Source organism: Pelodiscus sinensis, chromosome 17, assembly GCF_049634645.1.
Source record: "Pelodiscus sinensis isolate JC-2024 chromosome 17, ASM4963464v1, whole genome shotgun sequence".
Taxonomy (NCBI): Eukaryota; Metazoa; Chordata; order Testudines; family Trionychidae; genus Pelodiscus; species Pelodiscus sinensis.
Genome location: NC_134727.1, coordinates 20,054,571 through 20,074,340, shown reverse-complemented (window position 1 = coordinate 20,074,340; position 19,770 = coordinate 20,054,571).

Here is a 19,770-nt window from a genome sequence, read left to right as displayed (position 1 = left end):
TCTGCAGGAACAGGACCCCCACCTCATTGCAGGGTACCTCCTCTCCTCTCTTCAGGCACTGCTTATACAGCTGGACCCCACCCGCCCTCCCCTGCACACTGTGCACTGCTGCTTCTGGCGACTACACACCAGTTCCAAATGGTGGGACCAGATCATCCTGGAGTGGTGGGACCAGCAGTGGCACCAGAATTTCCACATGAGGAAGGACACCTTCATGGAGCTGTGTGAGTGGCTCACCCCTGCCCCGAGGTGACGGGACACCCACATGCGCCCTGCTATCCCACTCCAAAAGCAAGTTTCCATTGCTACCTGGAAGCTTGTCACGCTGGACAGCTACCGCTCTGTGGAACCAGTTTGGCATGGAGAGATTGACTGATGGGGTCATGCTCATGCAGATATGGCACTCTCGTGCTATTATTTTAAGGGGGTGGTAAACCGCCCTGCGAGGTTTGTCAGTCCTGCCCTTAAAAAGCCCTGCTGGGGGATTGGAGCAAGGTGGGGTTCCTTCTGGTGGGGGGAGACAGGAGTTGGGCTCGGGGACCTCCTAAGGGCTCTGGCAACCCTGTGAATCTCTGTTTGGCTCCTTCTACAGGTGGTGAGGGCTAGCAACACCGTCCTGCTGCTCAGGGTCATCAACCTGAGTGACATGGACCCCCATCAACACTTGCTTTGCCACCATGGACTTCCCCAACTGCGGGAGCAGAAGCTATTGACGGCACCTATATCCCCATCTGCACCTCTGATCACCGGGCATGTGAATACATCAAACACAAGGGGTACTTTTCAATGGCCCCACAGGGCCTCGTGGACCACTGCAGCCAGTTCACAGATATCAATGTCGGGTAGTCGGTGAAGGTGCACAATGCCCACTTATTCTGCAACTCCAGCCTGTTCCAGAAGCTGCATGCTGGCACTTTTTTCCCCGATCACACTGTCAGGGTCAGGGACGTGAACATACCCTTGTTCATTGTAGGGGACACAGACTACTCTCTGCTCCCCTGGCTACTGAAGCCCTATACTGAGCACCTTGACCAATGCAAGGAACACTTCAATGGCAGGCTTAGCAGGGCCCGCTTTATGATGGAGGGTGCCTTTGGTCGTTTGAGAGGGAGGTTCTGTTGCCTCCTCACCCCGCTGAACCTCAGTGACCAAAATGTCCTCCAAGTGGTGGCTGCGTGCTGTGTCCTCCACAACCTTTGTGAACACAGGGGGCCTTCGAACAGCCACACACAGATGCTGTCCAGCATGCCCATCAGGGGGCTGTGTGTATCTGGGAGGCCCTGAGGGAGAGTTTCATCAGGGCCAGCTGTGAGACTCTCCCTTGGGCTTCCCCACAAGGGGACTCTGCATTGGCCCAGTGTGCCTTTCCTCCCCCACCCCTCCCTTCTCTAGGCCTCCCTTCCCCTGCTCCCCGCCCCCCGTCCCTCGCAGACACAATAAATCACACTTGTTTTGAAAGAATGAACTGGTTTTGTTTAATTCGGGTGAATGTAACTGGGGAGGAACTGGGAAAAGAACCTGGGAGCGGAGAGGAAGTTGGAAGGAGGAGGAGGGGGGAGGATAGGCTCAGGGATGGGGCTGGTGCCTGCCTCAGGTGATTCCACCACCTCTTGTGTGGGACCCTTGGCAGTCATGGGGGGCAGGGCTTGGGGGAGAAGGCAGGTGGCAGGAGCAGGAGTGGGATCAGGAGAAGAGTGGCAACAGGAGTAGCCACCAGATGGTGGAGGACAGCGATGAAAGCTGTTCACATGGTCTTGCCCTGCAGCAGCAGTTCCGGCCAGGTGTTTTGGTATAGCCCCAAGTCTACCTCCAGTCTGCGGTCCTGCTGGTCCAGGGAGTTCTGCAGGGCACAAAGACTGGCGATGTGCTCCTGCTGCAGGTCTTCCTGGGCTTGCCTTTGCTTGTAGGTCACCCAGGATCAGAGGCTGGCATGGGAGATGTGTCTCACATCCCACTCACATCTGGTCCAATTGTGGAGAACAAAGAGAAGGGCAGTCATCCCAGGAGACACTGTGCATGAAGCCCAGCCCTCATCTATGAGCTGACACTGAAAGTTCTTGGTTCAGCCGAAGGGGATGTGCTTCCAGCAAGGCCACCAGAAGCCTGGGCAGTGATCCCTTTCATGCAGGGACACAGATGTCTTGGGGGGAGTCTCACTACCCCTGCGCCACTGGGACATGCAAGCACGGGAATGCGCCAGCCAGGCCAGAAGCCTGCAGGTGGGGGGTGGGAGTGAGTGACAGGGTGGCTCGGCTTCCCTCTGTGCCATGCACACACTGGGTCCAGCAGTGCTAGTGTCCCACACAGAGAGGACTTGTATCCCTGGCTGATGGAGAAGAGGGGGCAGGGTGCTGAGTGGAGATGTGTGTGAGCAGCAGATGCTGCTTGTCAAGGAGGGTGCTCCTGGGGTCCCCTATTCTGCCTTCCCCTCCCAACAGGATCCCCTGGCAGGGGCTCGGTGTCCTCTGCCTTGCCTTGCGTGCTGTTCTCAGGTGTGGCACTGATGTGTGTGTGTGTTTGTGTGTGTGTGTATCTCTATGTCCCCAGGCTCCTTATAGTGGTGGCTTGTGATGTGAGAGTGTACGCCGGAGTTGGGAGTAAGGCAGGACAGGGGTCCTCTGTTGCAGCCTCCTGAGGCTGCTGTGCGATCCCCAGGTGGAGGAGGCCAAGTGAGGAGTGTTCCGCAGCTCCTCACTGCCCACCGCCTCCACCCATGTGGGTCTAGGGAAGGAAATGGAAGTCACCTCATGGGCCTTCCCTGGCTTCAGACAAAGCCTGGGAGACATCCTGGGAGTGGAGTACCAGCTCCAGGGTGAGCATGATCTCCTGGCTCGTGGACATCAAGATGATGCTGGCCTCATCTGGCTCCTCCTCCTCCTCCATCTCCTCTGCTTTGATTCTTCCCCCGGGAGGGTGACAACAAGCATCTCCAGCCCAGAGTCCACAACAGAGGTGGGGGGAGGGACTGACACCCCCCGCCCTCAGGATGAGGTGGTGCTGGCAATAATAAGGGAAGGTTTGTTGTGCCATCCTGGAGGGGGAGCTACATTCCCTGGCCTTGGCATAGGCCTGCCTGAGCTCCTTGATCTTCGAGTGGCCCAGGGGCAGGCAGGATAAGGGGCCTCTCTGCGGTAAGGTGGTGGGGTGAGTTCCCGCATGGCCTAGGGACTAGGGTGCTTGCCTGGGGAGGACAGGGTCATGGGCTTGAGTCCTGCTCCTGGGTGCACGTATGGCCCAAGTTGTTCAGCTGTCTGGCCATAGATGGCCACATTCTTGCCTCTGCTGCAGAGATCCTGGAGGTTTGCCTCCTCTCACCAGACCTCAATGAGGTCCAGGATCTCTGCACCAGACCAGGAAGGTGCACTCCTCTGTCATCCCTGGGCAGGGAGCTGGTTTCCTGCTAGGCTGAAGCCATGGAGTGCTTGAACAAAGCATGGAGGTTGCTCCTGGTAGTCAGGACAGCTGTGATGGCTGCTGCAATGTGGCACAGGGCTGTCAGGGCCTGCATTGTGTCACAAGCCCTTCTACTGTGGCTTTAAGGGATGCAGGGGAAGGGGAACTATAGAGTTCTGATGAATGTGGACTAAGTGGACAGCAGGGCACCTGTGGGAAGCCCTGGAGGCCACTTATTTCAAAATAACTCCAGTTGCTCTGTCTACACATGCCCTATTTCAAACTGGGCATTTTCCCTTGTAAAATGAGGGTTACAGAATTTGAAATAAGCCTGCTATTTTGAAGTAATGGGCTTGCTGTGTGGATTCTCACTTAGTTATTTTGAAATAACACTGCTGTAGTGACGTGCCCTACGGCTATGTCTACATGATGCGCTTATTCAAAATTAGCTATTTCAGAATAATAACTCCTGAAATAGCTTTTTTGAAATAACGCGCCTACACTACAGATGTCCATTGAAACAGCACAGATCTATGTGCCCCGTTTAACTTGGCGCCCTAGGCGACCGCCTTGTTCGCCTATATGGATGGGCTGCCCCTGTGTCTCAGTCTCCTCTCCTTTGCCTACCTCCTTGAGGAACAGTAAACTTTTCTCACTGTGTGCTGTTGTTGCCCTTGTGGATACCACAGCACTTCTGCCATGGAGCTGGACCTGTTGCAAAGCACTAGCCTGCTCTTAGACCTCATGCTGTACCTCCTGGTTCAGTTATTGCTGGCCACCCATGTGGCACTTCAGGACCAGGACCAGTAGCTCACTCTGGGGCACCTCCTCACCCCACTACATGTGCTTTTCATGCAGAACAGCCCCTCCCAAGCTCCTCTGCACACCGTGCTCTAGTGCCAGGACACTGGTTCCAACTTGTGGGACTGGATCATCGTGGAGTGGTGCTACGACCAGCAGTGGCTCCAGAACTTCCACATGCAGAAGGACACATTCCTGCAGCTGTGAGGGGCTCACCCTTTCCCTTCAGCGATGGGATACCCACATGCAACCCACCATCCCCCTCCAGGGGCAGGTCACCATTGCTATTTGGAAGCTCACCAACCTGGACAGCTACTGCTCTGTCGGGACCCAGTTCAGTGTGGGGAGATAGACCATTGAGGCCGTGCTCATGCAGGTCTGACTCTCTTGCTATTGTCCCAGGAAAATGGTGAACCACTGGAATGGGTTCCTTCGCGAGTTGGAGGATGGAATCTCTGGCCCTAGATGTTTTCCTAGCTTAACAAAGCCCTGCCGGAATTGGGGAATTGGGCCTTGTGGGGGAAGGGGGTTGGGCTCAGAGACCTCTCGAGGGCTCTGGCAACCCTGTGACTCTCTGTTTGTGTCTTCTCATAAGTGGTGAGGGCCATCAACACCATTCTGCTGTGCAGGGTCATCATCCTGGGCAATGTGAACCCAATTAGTGCTGGTTTTGCCCAACTTCAGGGAGGCCATTGATGACACCCCCAGCTGGGCCCCCAGCCACCGGGCCTCCAAATACTTCAATCAGAAAGGGTACCTTTCAATGGTTCTGCAGCCCTCATCGACCTTCAAAGCCACTTCACCCACATTAACATGGGGTGATGGGAGAAGGTGCACAATGCCCACATCTTTAGGAACTCTAGTTTGTTCCAGAAGATGCACATTGACACTTTTTTTCCTGACCACACCCATCAGGGTTGGGGATGTGGACATCATGCTTATGTGCATCATGGGTGACGTGGCCTATCCCTTGCTCCCCTGGCTAATTAAGCCCTGCACAAGACACCTGGACCCCACTAAGAAACGGTTCAATGTCAGGCTCAGCAGGACCCACATTGTGGTGGAAGGTGCCTTCAGCCATTTGAAGAAAAGGTTCTGGTGTCTCATCATCCACCTGGATCTCAGGATATGGACCATCCCCCAGGTAGTGGCGGTCTGCTGTGTCCTGCACAAGCTGTGCAAGAACAAGGGGGAGACATTCTTGCCAGGCTGTGGGGCAGAGCCTGAATGGTTTGCCAGGGCCTTTGAGCAGCCACACACTGTTGCCATCCAGCAAGCCCATGAGGGGGCTATGTGCATCCAGGAGGCCCTGAGGAAGAATTTCAGACAAAGCCAGCTATGACACTCTCTCCTGGGCCTCCCCACAAGGGGCCTCTGCATTGCCCCTCTCTGCCTTTCCTCCCACACCCCAGGCTTCCCCTGCCCTCCTTTCCCACCTTTTCCTCCTCCCCTCCCCAGGAGTGCATGCTGCCCTGAGAGTGAGGGCATGACCGTGTGCCATGTGTGGCACTGCTGTGTGTGTCCATGACTCCATCCTCCTTAGTGGTGGCTTGTGGTGGGATGACAGCCCACCATGGAGTCAGGAGTAAGGCAGGCCTTTCTAGAAACCCTGAGTATGTCTACACTACAATGTTAGTTCGAACTAACGGATGTTAGTTCGAACTAACATTCATAGGCGCTACACTAGCGCTCCGCTAGTTCGAATTTGAATCGAACTAGCGGAGCGCTTAGTTCGAACTAGGTAAACCTCATTTTACGAGGATTAAGCCTAGTTCGAACTTACTAGTTCAAATTAAGGGGTGTGTAGCCCCTTAATTCGAAGTAGTGGGAGGCTAGCCCTCCCCAGGTTTCCCTGGTGGCCACTCTGGCCAACACCAGGGAAAATCTATTGCCCCCTCCTGGCCCCGGACCCCTTAAAGGGGCACGGGCTGCTACGGTGTCCGTGCCAGGTGCAAGCCTGCCAGCACCCAGCCAGCAGACCCTGCACCTGGCACGGCACAGAGCCACCCACCCAATGCCCCCCAGCCCACCCCCTCTTCCCGGGACCAGGCTGGCGGCTCCCGGGAGCTTGCCCGGGACCGCAAGAGGCGGGCACCTTCCTGGGCTAGTGCGGACATCGTGGACCTCGTCCACGATCTCCGCACTAGGCACAGGAAAGTGGCTGGCTAGGGCAGGAGAGCTGCCAGCCTGGCCACCAAGGAGCAGGTGTGCATGATAATCAAGGGGGTCCACTGAGACCCCCGACCCTGAGCCCTGAGCTTACAATGGCCGTCCTGGGTCAGACCAAAGGCCCATCTAACCCAGTAGCCTGTCTGCCGACAGCGGCCAACCCTAGGGACCCTGGAGAGGATGGACCGAAGACAGTGACCAAGCCATTTGTCTCGTGCCATCCCTCTCCAGTCTTCCACAAACTTTGGGCAGGGACACCACTCCTACCCCCTGGCTAAGACTACTCCATGGACCCAACCTCCATGACTTGATCTCACTTCCCTTTAAACTCTGTTCTAGTTGTAGCCTTCACAGCCTCCTGAAGCAAGGAGTTCCACAGGTTAACTATTTGCTTTGGGAAGAACAACAACTTTCTCTTACTAGTTTGAAGCCTGCTACCCATTCCTTTCCTTTGGTGTCCTCTAGTCCTTCTTTATGGGAACTCAGGAAGAACTTTTCTGAATGCACCCTCTCCACCCAACCCCTGCTTTTAGAGACCTCTATCCTGTCCCCGCTCCATCTCCTCTTTTCTAAGCTGAACAGTCCCAGTCTCTGTAGCCTCTCTTCATCTGGGACCTGTTCCCAACCCCTGATCATGTTAGTTGCCCTCCCCTCTCCCAGCCTTTCTCTTCCCCTCTCCCACCTCCTTTTCCCAGTCTCCCCCAGTTTTGTTCAATAAAGACAGAGTCAATGTTGTAAGAAACGTTTTCTTTATTTTGTACATCAGGAAGGGGGGCTAGGGAGGGGTAAGTGGAAGGAGGTGAGGGAGGAATGGGGTACGAGCCCCCGATGGGGAGGACTGAGCTGGCTCTGCGGGCTTCTGGGGGTGGAAGCTCTCCTGCAGTCCCCCAATTGCCCCCTCTCCCCAGATGGCAGCCTGCGGCAAGTGCAGCCGGGCTGATGGCCAAGTGGTGTGATGTGCCCAGTGTGGGTACTCCGGGCACTCCAAGCCAGGACTGCTTTGCAAGCAGGGCACCCCTGAGAACTGTGTGTCCGGGGTGGGGGTCGGGTCCCTTTAAGCGCAGCCCTCGGCTAGCCTGAGACAGCATCTCCACGCTCTAAGTCCTCCTCTGATGCCCTGCCGGCACTGCTTCCGGCCAGCCTTAAGCCCTGTTCAGGGTCCACTCAGTGTGGACATGCTAGTTCGAATTAGCAAAATGCTAATTCGAACTAGTTTTTAGTTCTAGACACGTTAGTTCGAATTAGCTTAGTTCGAATTAACTAATTCGAACTAAGTTAGTTCGAATTAGCGCTGTAGTGTAGACGTACCCCCAGTGAGTAGGATTGAAAGGTTTCTTTGTGGCAGCTTAATGCGGTTGTCTGCTCTGGATTGATGCTCCATGTTGCATTCATGTGCACAGGACGCTGTGTGATTCCCAGGCTGAAAAGGCTGAGCGAAGAGCATGCAGCCCCTTACTGCCCACCACCTCCCCCTGCCTTTGTCTAAGACAAGTAATGGAACTCATCTGATGTGCCTTTCCCAGCTTTGTCCAAACCCTGGGAAACATCCTGGGAGGGTGGTATCAGCTCCAGGGACAGGATGACCTCCTAGCTGCCTGGCATCGTGTTCTGATTGGCCTCGTCTTCCTCCTCCACCTCCTCCTCATCCACAGACCCACCCTTTTGGAGGCTCACGACAGGCATCTCCAGGCTGGAGTCCATGATGAGTTGGGGGAAGGGACATTGGCAGAATTTTGGGAGGGCAGAGGCAGCAGCAGCAGCCATGTGCTCCAGGATGTGGCTTGCTTTTCATCCTGTTCCCAGGACACTAAGGGAGTGAGGGGAAAGTACTTATGTTCCATTCACGCCTCTCACTCCTGGATGGTGCTTCTGGGTGCACATGTGGCCCTTCTGGTCCAGGCTTGCTGCCATCTAGCCATACACATTAGCATTCCTGCGGCTGGTGCGGAGACCCTGGAGGCTTGCTTCCTTTCCCCAGACTTTAATGAGATGCAGGATCTTTGCATCAGACCAGGAAAGGACCCTCTTCTTCTGCCACTGGGCAGGGACTTGGGAGCTGGCTGCTGGCTCACTAGCAGCCATGGGGAACTCTGTGGGAGTGCTGGGGTCGCTCATGGCAGCACAAATAAATCCACAGGGCTGGCAGGGTCTGCTTTGTGCCATGAACTGTTTGCCCTGTCAATAAGGGCACCTCTGCTTTTGAAGTGTAAAAACAGCCCCATGGCTGTGGCTAAACTTCAAAGGTGAAAGCATTGTGAGGGCACGGGGCCCGCAGAGCAGTCCCCCACTTGCCCTGTGCTCCCTGCGGTGTTTCAAAGCAGCAGCGCCACGTGGAGCCGGCGTCAGCTGGGACTCTCCCACTGACTCTGGGCTCCGTGCAGTGCTACCGCTTTGAAACACTGTGGGGACCCCAGCTTCAGGCTCCACACGATGTTTCAAAGCATCAGTGCTGCACAGAGCCCGGCGTCAGCGGGGGAATCCTCAGCTGATCCTGGGCTCCACTCAGCACTGCTGTTTTGAAGCACCCCTGTCTTCATCCCCCCTGCTGCCTCTTTCTGTTGGAGACAGCAAGGGTGTAGGGAATGACTTGTCGACTACTGTGCTGACTATCCCATAAGCACTTGCTTATGGGATAGTCAACTACTGGACTTGTCGTTCACATCCCTACTATAGACTTCTGATGGGTGTGGACAGAATGGTCACCAGGGCAGCTGTGAGAAGCCCTGAAGGCCAATTATTTCAAAATTAGCACAGCTGCGCCATCCACAAACACCTATTTTGAAATTGGCCTTATTCTTTGTGAAATGAGGGTTTATAATTCCGGGATAAGAAGCCTGTTATTTTGAAATAATGGGCTTGCTGTATGGATGTTCACAATGTTATTTCATAATAACATGAGTTATTTTGAAATAATGCTGTAGTATAGACGTGCCCTAAGGTACTACATTTCTTGCAAGGATTTCCTTAAACCATTGAAGGATAACATCTGGAATTTATGATTTTCTCAACTCTAGCACACACACACACACACACACACACACACACGCACACAAGTTCTCTCTCTCTCTCTCTCTCTCTCGCTCTCTCTCTCTCTCTCACACACACACACATACAAACACATAAAGAAAAGGCTAGTCAATAACATGCGAAGCAGAAAATGACCTATTGTTCCTGAGCTTGTCAATTGAAATATAACTGACAGACCCAAAGGGCTTGATTTTCTTCCCCTTTACACTAGTATACATAAATAGCAACGCTACTGAAATTAATGGAGTCACAGTCACATAAAAATGGTATATGTGTAAGGAGAATTGGGACTGAAGTTCCTGATGGGTAATTAGGTTGCCAAATATTTTGCAATTTTTATGCACTAAAATTATGAAAACAAGATAGAAGGAAGACTTTGCTGTATATGCCACAGATGGCAATCAATGAAGCATTCAAAGTTTCAGTCATTTCCTTTTTTCAGAATGACTGCTGATTCCATTTCATTTGTATTTGTTTGTGCATGTTCCAAATTAAAACCAGGAAATAGCTACCAGTGAAAAGGTCTCTGAGGTTTACAATATAATGGAATCACTCATGGAAGGTGTGGGGTGGGAGGTATAGAGCTAAGGATGCTAACTGCATGAAGTTACTTTGTGTGCCAAGAGAATGCCCTACCCCCTTTTGAGTGACAAGTTCTGTTTCTTTAGCCCATTAGCAGTCACTGGAGCTATCCAGTTCAATCCTGTTCATTATGTAAAATTCTAGGCAGATGAAACATATATCAAGACAATAACACTGATATTAAGACAACATTACACCGTAAAGCCTTGGCTTCCTTCATCTTTGTGACAGCCAAATTTGTGAGCCTTTAACATGACATAGGAATTCCTCTTCTAAGATTGAACGTACAATTTAATGCAGGGGATTCAATTGCTGTGCCTAGCCACCATTCAAACATTTTTTGGCTGTCATCCCCTTCCCCTTTTCCCACTACTCTGATCAATGCAAGGAACTTTTTTGCCTTATTCTAACAATTCCTCTGGATCTGCCTGCAATTGGATTTACAGTTATTCCAATAACTTAAGTGCTCACAAATTAAAATAAGCCATAATCATTATCAATGGTAACATTGAATTTATACCATCAAAATGCACCTATATTTTTCTCTACGAAAAAATAATTCAATAACATGAAATTAGCCACCTATTATATAATATAATGGATTCCTGGAATCTTGACATTTGCTGTTAGCTGCATGTGAATTATAGCTTGTAATCTTAAATGTAGTACATAATTTTTGGCATGGCTTGTGAAGCAAGTAAATATGTATAGTGCCTGCCACAAAGATATGTCCAGGAAAAATAAACAAACAAATAGACCTTGTAATACACAAAATACAGGACTATGTAGCACTTTAAAGACTAACAAGATGGTTTATTAGATGATGAGCTTTCGTGGGCCAGACCCACTTCCTCAGATCAAATAGTGGAAGAAAATAGTCACAGCCATATATACCAAAGGATACAATTAAAAAAAATGAACACATATGAAAAGTACAAATCACATTTCAGAACAGAAGCGGGATGCGGGGTGGGGGGGGGGGGGGGAAAGGAATGTGAATGCCTGTGAGTTAATGATATTTGAGGTGGGGAAGGGTAGATGTCTGTGAGTTAATAGTATTAGAGGTGATAATTGGGGAAGCTATCTTTGTAATGGGTAAGATAGCTGGGGTCTTTGTTCAGCCCACTGCGGAGAGTGTCGAATTTTAGCATGAATGCCAGTTCAGAGGATTCCCTTTCAAGTGCAGATTTGAATGTCTTCTGAAGTAGGATGCAGGTGAGTAGGTCATTGAGACAGTGTCCTTTCTGGTTGAAATGGCAAGCAAGTGTTTTTTCTTTGTGATCCTGTCTAATGTCTGTTTTGTGGGCATTGATTCTTTGGCGAAGTGTCTGAGATGTTTGTCCAATGTACATAGCAGATGGACACTTTATAAGATCAAGAATACATATTCCTGCGCCTCCAGAAATATAATCTATGCTATCATGTGCTGAAAGTGTCTGTCTGCTATGTACATTGGACAGGATCACAAAGAAAAAACAGTTGCTTGCCATTTCACCTGCATCCTACTTCAGAAGACATTCAAATCTGCACTTGAAAGGGAATCCTCTGAACTGGCTTTCATGCTAAAATTTGACACTCTCCGCAGGGGGCTGAACAAAGACCCCAGCTATCTTACCCATTACAAAGATAGCTTCCCCAATTATCACCTCTAATACTATTAACTCACAGACATCTACCCTTCCCCACCTCTAATATCATTAACTCACAGGCATTCACATTCCTTTCCCCCCCCCCCTGCATCCCCCTTCTGTTCTGAAAAGTGATTTGACCTTTTCATATGTGTTCATTTTTTTTAATTGTATCCTTTGGTATATATGGCTGTGACTATTTTCTTCCACTATTTGATCTGAGGAAGTGGGTCTGGCCCACGAAAGCTCATCATCTAATAAACCATCTTGTTAGTCTTTAAAGTGCTACATAGTCCTGTATTTTGTTTCAGCTACACCAGACTAACACGGCTACATTTCTATCACCATTGTAATACACAGACAGTTCTGCCTCATTGCAGGCAAATTGGGGGACATTTATAGTGCTCGGATGGACTCAAACATAATGTCTTCTGTAAACATTTTGTGAGCTACAAGCCTGAAAAGAATATTAGTTCTAAGTCTCAGGATGTCAGGGGAAGACCCATTTATTGTTTATTACAGCAGGTTCAGGGTGCGATGTCATTTTCTACATTTTATTGCAGCTCATTCCAATCTATCACAGCATGTTTTAGTGCAGCTTGAGGCTATGAAGGACACAAAGAACTTCAGTTTTGCTTTCCTTTGTCACTCTAGTTTGTACCCCCTGGAGGAATCTTGGCTAATATTTTATCACAGCATCACTCTTCAGTGTAAAAGGATGTTAGGAGTACTGGCATTAAGGCTGTTTCACTGTTCTCAAGTGCATAGGACAACGTACACCCGCAGTGCTGTCCACTCACCTTTCATCACAAGTACTGAGTTATCTGCCCTGTTTTGGTCTGCCAAACCATCTTCCTCTGCACAATAAATGAGCAAATTATGTCTACACTACACTATTCTTCTGGAAAAAAACTATGCAAATTGTGAACTGCAATTTGCTTAGATTTTTCTGCTTCTTTTTTCAAAAGAGGCTTTTCTGACATTTGGCCCATTTACACTGGGCCAAATGTCGGAAAAAAAACCCCCTTTTTCGGAACATCCCTTATTCCTCGTAAAACAAGTTTTACAGGGATACCGAAAAAGCGCGTCTGCTCGTCTGAAAAAAATTTCGGAAGAACAGATTCATTCTCTTGATGCAGTAGAGTTTTCCCGGAAAAACTCTGTAATGTAGACATAGCCTCAGTTTTAGAAGTTCCATAGTGGCTGAACCTCTAGTCTTTGAACCCCATGGATAATTCAGGTTTCCTTCACTTGTGTGCTTCTAAAATAAGCACTTTGTGCTTCCTTAAAGCCTTCCATCCAAGGATCTCAAAGTGCATTGATGTGGTGTTATTCACATTGGTGATTCTGCTGATATGAATGGGGCTATTTGTGTAAGTAACTGCTCACCAGAGTTTTTAAAGGGTTCTCAATCTAGCTCAAAGCCATTTCAGTTTGGAAGCATTCATCCATTGCCTGCCTTAGGAGGTATTATAAATTCTATTTTTTAGATGAAGAAACTGAGGCACAAGGAGATTAAGGCTCACATTTCCAAAGGAGTGTAAGAGAACTGAGCACTTGAAACCAATTTAAATTCAGTGGGCAATGGACACTAAATTCCTTTGAAAATCCCAGCTTAACATTTTGCCTGAAGCTGCACGCCAAGTCCATGGCAGAGACAGAGTAGATACAGAAAACCCTGCCTTCCAAGTGCCTGCTTGAACCACATGACCTCCATGCCCACAGAACCTCCCCAGCTGAGGCCAACCAGAGGCAAGTTGGACTTCTAGCTTGAGCTCTCATTTATTCAGTCCTTCTGTGAGCTGAAATCAGGCTGTTAATGCTGCCTAAAGCACACTTTTATTTTAGCTTGTTACACAGAGAATATATTTTTAATGCTGTAAGTGCTGTTCTCTACCAGTGGACTCTACATGTGATGGATAACTGCAGTCAGACCTCTGCAGTAAAAACATTTCCACTAGAGGATGATGGGCAGGGATGCCATTTCAGATTATGATGGGAGGGGGAGATCTGTGCATGCCATGATGGGGTGGGGGAAAGAGAGTGAGAGCATGAGGCGGGCAGGCTGAAGACAGAAGCTTCAGCAGTGTTACTGAGCATGCTCAGTTCAAGCCAAACACCAAATGGTGGGGGAACCAATCCTATCTACCCTTCCCCACCACATCATCTCTATCCACGGGCTACTAAGGCACTAGAAAACTCTGCCTTTTTTGGCAAACAACTTAGCAGTTGGCTGACATGAGCACTGTATCTAACTCCTACATAAAATAATGGCAATTAAATAAATATTAGACCCACTCAGCTCTGACATGAGCATATTCTGATATCTTGTGGCAAATCACTTATGGGACACTGGTTAGCCTTAACATTTCAATTTATATTCTTACTTTGTTACTAACTCTGTGGAAAGAGAGACACAATCAGGACTCCTGGGCTCTATCTCAGCTCTGGAAGGGTAGTGGGGTCTAGTGGGTTACAGCAGCGGACAGATACATTTCAGCTCTATATAAGAACACCAGAATGGCCATACTTGGTCAGAGCAATGCTCCTTCTAGCCCTGTATCCTGTCTTCCAACAGTGGCCAATACTAGGCACTTCAGATGGAATAAACAGCAGAGGCAGTCATCATGATCCATTCCCTATATATTTGTTTGTTTTAAATCTGCTGCCTATACATTTAATTGGGTCGTCTTCTTGTGTTATGTTAGTGAAGGAATTATTAACATCTCCTTTTTCTATTTTTCCACACCTTTCACAATTTTCTAGACCTCTAACATATCCCCTTACACTTTAATCATTTCTTTTCCAAGCTTATAAGTCCCTGTCTTGTTATTCTTTCCTCACATGGAAGCTGTTCCTTACCTCTAATAATGCCTGTTGACTTTTCTGTACCGTTTCCAAATCTAATACATCTTTTTTTAGATAGGGTGACCAGATCGACATACAGTATTTAAGATGTGGGCATACAATGACTTTATATTAAGGCAATATGGTATTTGTCTTATTATCTATTCTTTTCCTAATGATTCCCAATATTCTGTTGGCTTTTTTGTTTTTAGACTATCACTGCACATTGAGCAGATGTTTTCAGGGAACTATCCACAAGGATTCCAAGATCTCTTTATTGTGTGGTAACAGCTATTTTAGACCCCTCACGCTTTTATCTATAGTTGGGATTATATATTTCTACGTGTATTACTTTGCACTTATGAACACTGAATTCCATCTGCCCTTGTACTGCCCAAATATCCATTTTTGTGAGATCTCTTTATAACTCTTTGCAGTCAGCTATGGATTAGTTCCTATTCACCCTTATTTCAAGAACATTTATGAGAAATTTAACAAAAGTGGTCCAAATGCAGATTCCTGCAGCACAACATTCATTCCTACACTTTTTTCTCCCTATCTATTCAGTGGAGTACCCAGCAATATTTTCATTATGATTTAACAATTTGTAAGTTGCCTGAATAACCAGCCTTTTGTTATTCTTAATCACCTGCCCACCTCTTTTTATAACAGCCTCCCGGCCCCAAAGGCAAAGCTACAAGCAACTCAACCTCTGTTGCATTTAAGAACTACCTCTGGGCTTTAAGAAGACCTCAAGCATGAAATCCAGGGGTTCAAACATGGGAGGGGGGGCTATTGCCCTCTAGACTCCCATAAATGGTTCCCTTGAGAAAGAAAAATAATATTGTCATGTACCCCATGCTGGTTTGGCAGCCAAATGGTTAATGAAGCAACTGCCTGCATGCTCAACCAGAGCTGATTAGCAGTGGCACAGCAGCTGTCAGGATGAAAGGCTGCAAGGCTCAGGGTGGGATGAGTATCAGAAAGGATGCCTCCAGCTGGCTGGTGAGAAGCTGCCAGACAAACTAACACTTCCAAGAGGGAGAAGCAGGACCAGAGGCTGGGGAAGCCTACACAGGAGGAGCAGAAGTGAGTAGCTCAGGGAGCAGCAAAGGACTGAGAAGAACTGGCCCTGGCTATTCAAAGCTGGAACTCAGTGGAGTGGACAGGCTGGGTTCCCCCCCTCCCATTCCAGCCAGGAGTTAAACACAAGAGAACTAGGGCAGTTCAGCCTCGCTAGGGACATGAAACTTCTGACTTCCCACCAGCTTGAAAAGGATTGAAATTACTGAGGACCCAAGCCAAGATGGCATTGGTCATAGCAAGGACTTGTCAAATGCCTAATTGTGCATGGTGACAGAAGCACCCCATTTTGCCACAATGGAACATGGACAGACAAAAGCCCCCCATATCACAATGTATTTTCATTAAATTAAAAAAGCAAAGGTGCCAACATGCAGCAGTGTTCCCTTTAATTTTTTTCATCCATGTACAAAATAAATTTTGCTATGTACACCAAAGTATGAGTATGTCTATACTGCACAGGATACTGGAGGTATGCCAAAATAGCAATCCCACGTCTACACAAGCCGCCTATTATTTGAAAATATTTTTTAAATAACAGGCACACTAATTTGCCATCCCGGTAAACCTCCTTGCATGAGGGATAAAGGATGGCTCGAAATACAGTGTTATTTTGAAATTTGGCTCTGTGTAGATGTGCCAAATTTCAAAATAAGCTATTTCCAAATAGATTTGAGATAAGATACACAATTTGTGCAGTGCAAATTGCATATCTTATTTTGAGTTTAGGGTGTTGTGTAGATGCACTCTATGTGCACCTATATTTATACCTGCCTCTGGAATTTCCACTACGTGCATCTGACAAAGTGGATCTTTGCCCACGAAAGCCTAAGCTCCAATAAATCTGTTAGGGTATGTCTACACTACCCTCCTAGTTCGAACTAGGAGGGTAATGTAGGCATACCGCACTTGCAAATGAAGCCCGGGATTTGAATTTCCCGGGCTTCATTTGCATAAGCGGGGAGCCGCCATTTTTAAAACCCCGCTGGTTCGAACCCCGTGCAGCGCGGCTACACGGGGCACGAACTAGGTAGTTCGAACTAGGCTTCCTAGTTCGAACTGCCGTTACTCCTCGTGAAATGAGGAGTAACGGTAGTTCGAACTAGGAAGCCTAGTTCGAACTACCTAGTTCGTGCCCCGTGTAGCCGCGCTGCACGGGGTTCGAACCAGCGGGGTTTTAAAAATGGTGGCTCCCCGCTTATGCAAATGAAGCCCCACGAACTAGGTAGTTTGAACTAGGAAGCCTAGTTCGAACTACCTAGTTCGTGCCCCGTGTAGCCGCGCTGCACGGGGTTCGAACCAGCGGGGTTTTAAAAATTGCGGCTCTCCGCTTATGCAAATGAAGCCCAGGAAATTCAAATCCCGGGCTTCATTTGCAAGTGCGGTACGCCTACATTACCCCGCTAGTTCGAACTAGTGGGGTAGTGTAGACATATCCTCTGTCTATAAGACGCCACAGGACTTCTCGTTGTTCGTGGGAAGACAAAGTGTCATGAAAGCTCTTCCCAATGTGTGTTCACATGGGCAAATCAGTTGTGAGCCTGGCTGCCAAAAGGTTTGTGTAAAGAACCCCTTATTTTTCTGCTTCAGAACTGTCATGAGGGCCAGAGCACTTGCTAACCAGTCGTTGCTCTTCTGCACAAGTGACTAGGGAGTACACAGAGTCTTGCGTTCCCTTCCCCAACTTGCTGACCAGTGCATTGGAGTTGGTGTGAATGTGACAGTAAGTTGTGCAGGAAAAGGAAGCAGGGACTCCTTCATGACTAAGGTATAGTTTTTATCTCTGGCCTGCTCTCAGGAAAGCTTGGGTATTGGCTGCTCCTTACTTGGGCTGGATTATAATGTGCCACCAAGCCAGCTCTCTGCAAGTCTTTGTGTAGCTACGTTGGATGTTCTTTTTGACACCCAATAAGTGAACAAAACAATTCTGTAAGACATAAGTGGTGAATCACACACCATGCTTGGCAATTGCTCAATGCAGCTGTCGTTGCAAATTGTTTGTGAGCATGGGTTGTAATAAAATTCATAAACCCTTGACCAAATAATTATGAAAAAGAAACAAATAATTAAAAATCTCAGTCTGTTGGTAGATAATTCATGAACAGAAAAATGGTTATGCTATCTGAATGAATTATTCTCCACAAATAATTCACTCAGCTCTACTTAAGACTATCTTTCTTCCAAAGTATGCTCACTTGGGAGCAATTTCTTGCTCTTAAATTTTAGGATAGAACACTTGGAACTTAGACCCATGCCAGTGGTTGCTTGGTCCTCGTGATCCCAAGCCCAGATAAAATGGAAGGTCTGGGCAATAGCCTAACCAGCCATCACCATAAAACATCTTTAGCTTCAGCACATGCAAGAAAATAACGTAAAATGCTGGCTGTTTTATCTGCTCCTCATAATGAAACCAAGCTTCAGGTCTCATCTATAGCTACTACATGCGGAGGAGTAGACCTTATAATGACCAGACATGAGGGCCAGACAGAGTCAGGCCAGAGAGCTACAGGTGAGTAGTGAAGGGGAAATATATATATTAGTCCCAGATTATATAGGTCTCTGTTCCCAGGGTAAACTAACAATGGCTGATCTAGAACCAGCAGGAACCTGCCAGAATCAGTCAGAGCAATCGGACCAATTAAAACACCTGGAACCAATTAGGAGGCTTGGAGACTCAGGGGAGCCAGACTAATCAGAATATTGGGGGCCAATTAAGAGTCAGTGGAAACTGGTTTAAAAAGGCTTCCTTCTGTTTGCTCAGAGTGTGAGGAAGGAGCTGATGAGAGAAAGTGTGGTGGAATGTTTGGGAGAAGAAAGTGCAAGCAAATACCAGGAGGGAAAACGTCCAGCAAGGAAGGTCCTGGGGAAGGCTGGGTGGAAGCTGCTCAGGGATTTGTAGCTGCCATGCAGCTGTTACCAGAAACATTACAGACAGCTGCTATCACAGGGTCCTGGGCTGGAACCTGAAATAGAGGGCGGGCCCAGGTTTCCCCACCACCATTTCAGTACGAGAAAGAGACTGGTTTTGGTACAAGAATTTGTCCTACCCTGTACCACTGGGAGGGGCCAAAAAGACTATGAAGTTTGGTTTCCCCTCTTTTCCCCATGCTAGGTAATGATGAGAGTAGCTCAACAAACAGCAAGCCAGTGTCTAAACTGCAGGCTGCTATAAGCCTTTGAGGGAAATTATCTACTTGAAAAGTGCAGGACCCATCATGGTTAAGGATGGTTAAGGAGGAGCTTTGTCCCAATATAAAGATCCACTTCTGCAATGATGCCAGGATCAGGATGGAATTGTGGAATGTTCAGTCACTGAACAAATGACTGAGGAACGGAAAGGTGGAATGTTGATATATGAGCAGGCAGCAGACTTGGTAGAATTTGAACAGCAAATGCACAACTCTGACTCATAGTGGTCAGACCTTTGAATTGTCTCATGCACCTTATGGGTACATTGGTATTGCTCTGGGTTTGTTCCCATGGGTGATTTGGACTATTGATTTGGCAGGTATATTCTCCATGTCTGATAGCTGCCATTTTCAGTTTGAAGGGAGGATGTGTGGTAGGTATTAGCTCATATGTGCCAATGATGAAAAGTCTGATGCTGAAAAAAATGCTTTCTATGCCATTTAGATAACGTTATATTCAGAGTATCATCCTGACTTCACATTGTCATCTTAAAAGAGCTCACTGGGAGAACTGGCCATGGTGGAATTAAATTTGAACCGGTATCAGTACCACACAGCTTAAAAGAAGAGAGATCAGATAATGGTATGAATCAGTTAGAACTTCCTTTCACAGACAAATTGTTTGTAATACAGGCAGTCCCCGGGTTACGTACAAGATAGGGACTGTAGGTTTGTTCTTAAGTTGAATCTGTATGTAAGTCGGAACTGGCGTCCAGATTCAGACACTGCTGAAACTGACCGCCAGTTCTGACTTACATACAGAATCAACTTAAGAACCCCAGGCGTCCCCAAGTCAGCTGCTGCTGAAACTGATCAGCAGCTGATTCCAGGAAGCCCGGGGCAGAGCAACTCTGCCTGGGGCTTCCTGTAGTCAGCGCTGGTCAGTTTCAGCAGAAGCTGACTTGGGGACGCCTGGGGCAGAGCAGCTGGGGTGCTGCTGGGTTGCTCCAGTAGCGCCGCTCCTGGGTGCTACTGGACCAACCTAGCAGCACCCCATCTGCTCTGCCCCAGGGTCCTGATTCAGCCGCTGCTGAAACTGACCAGCAGTGGCT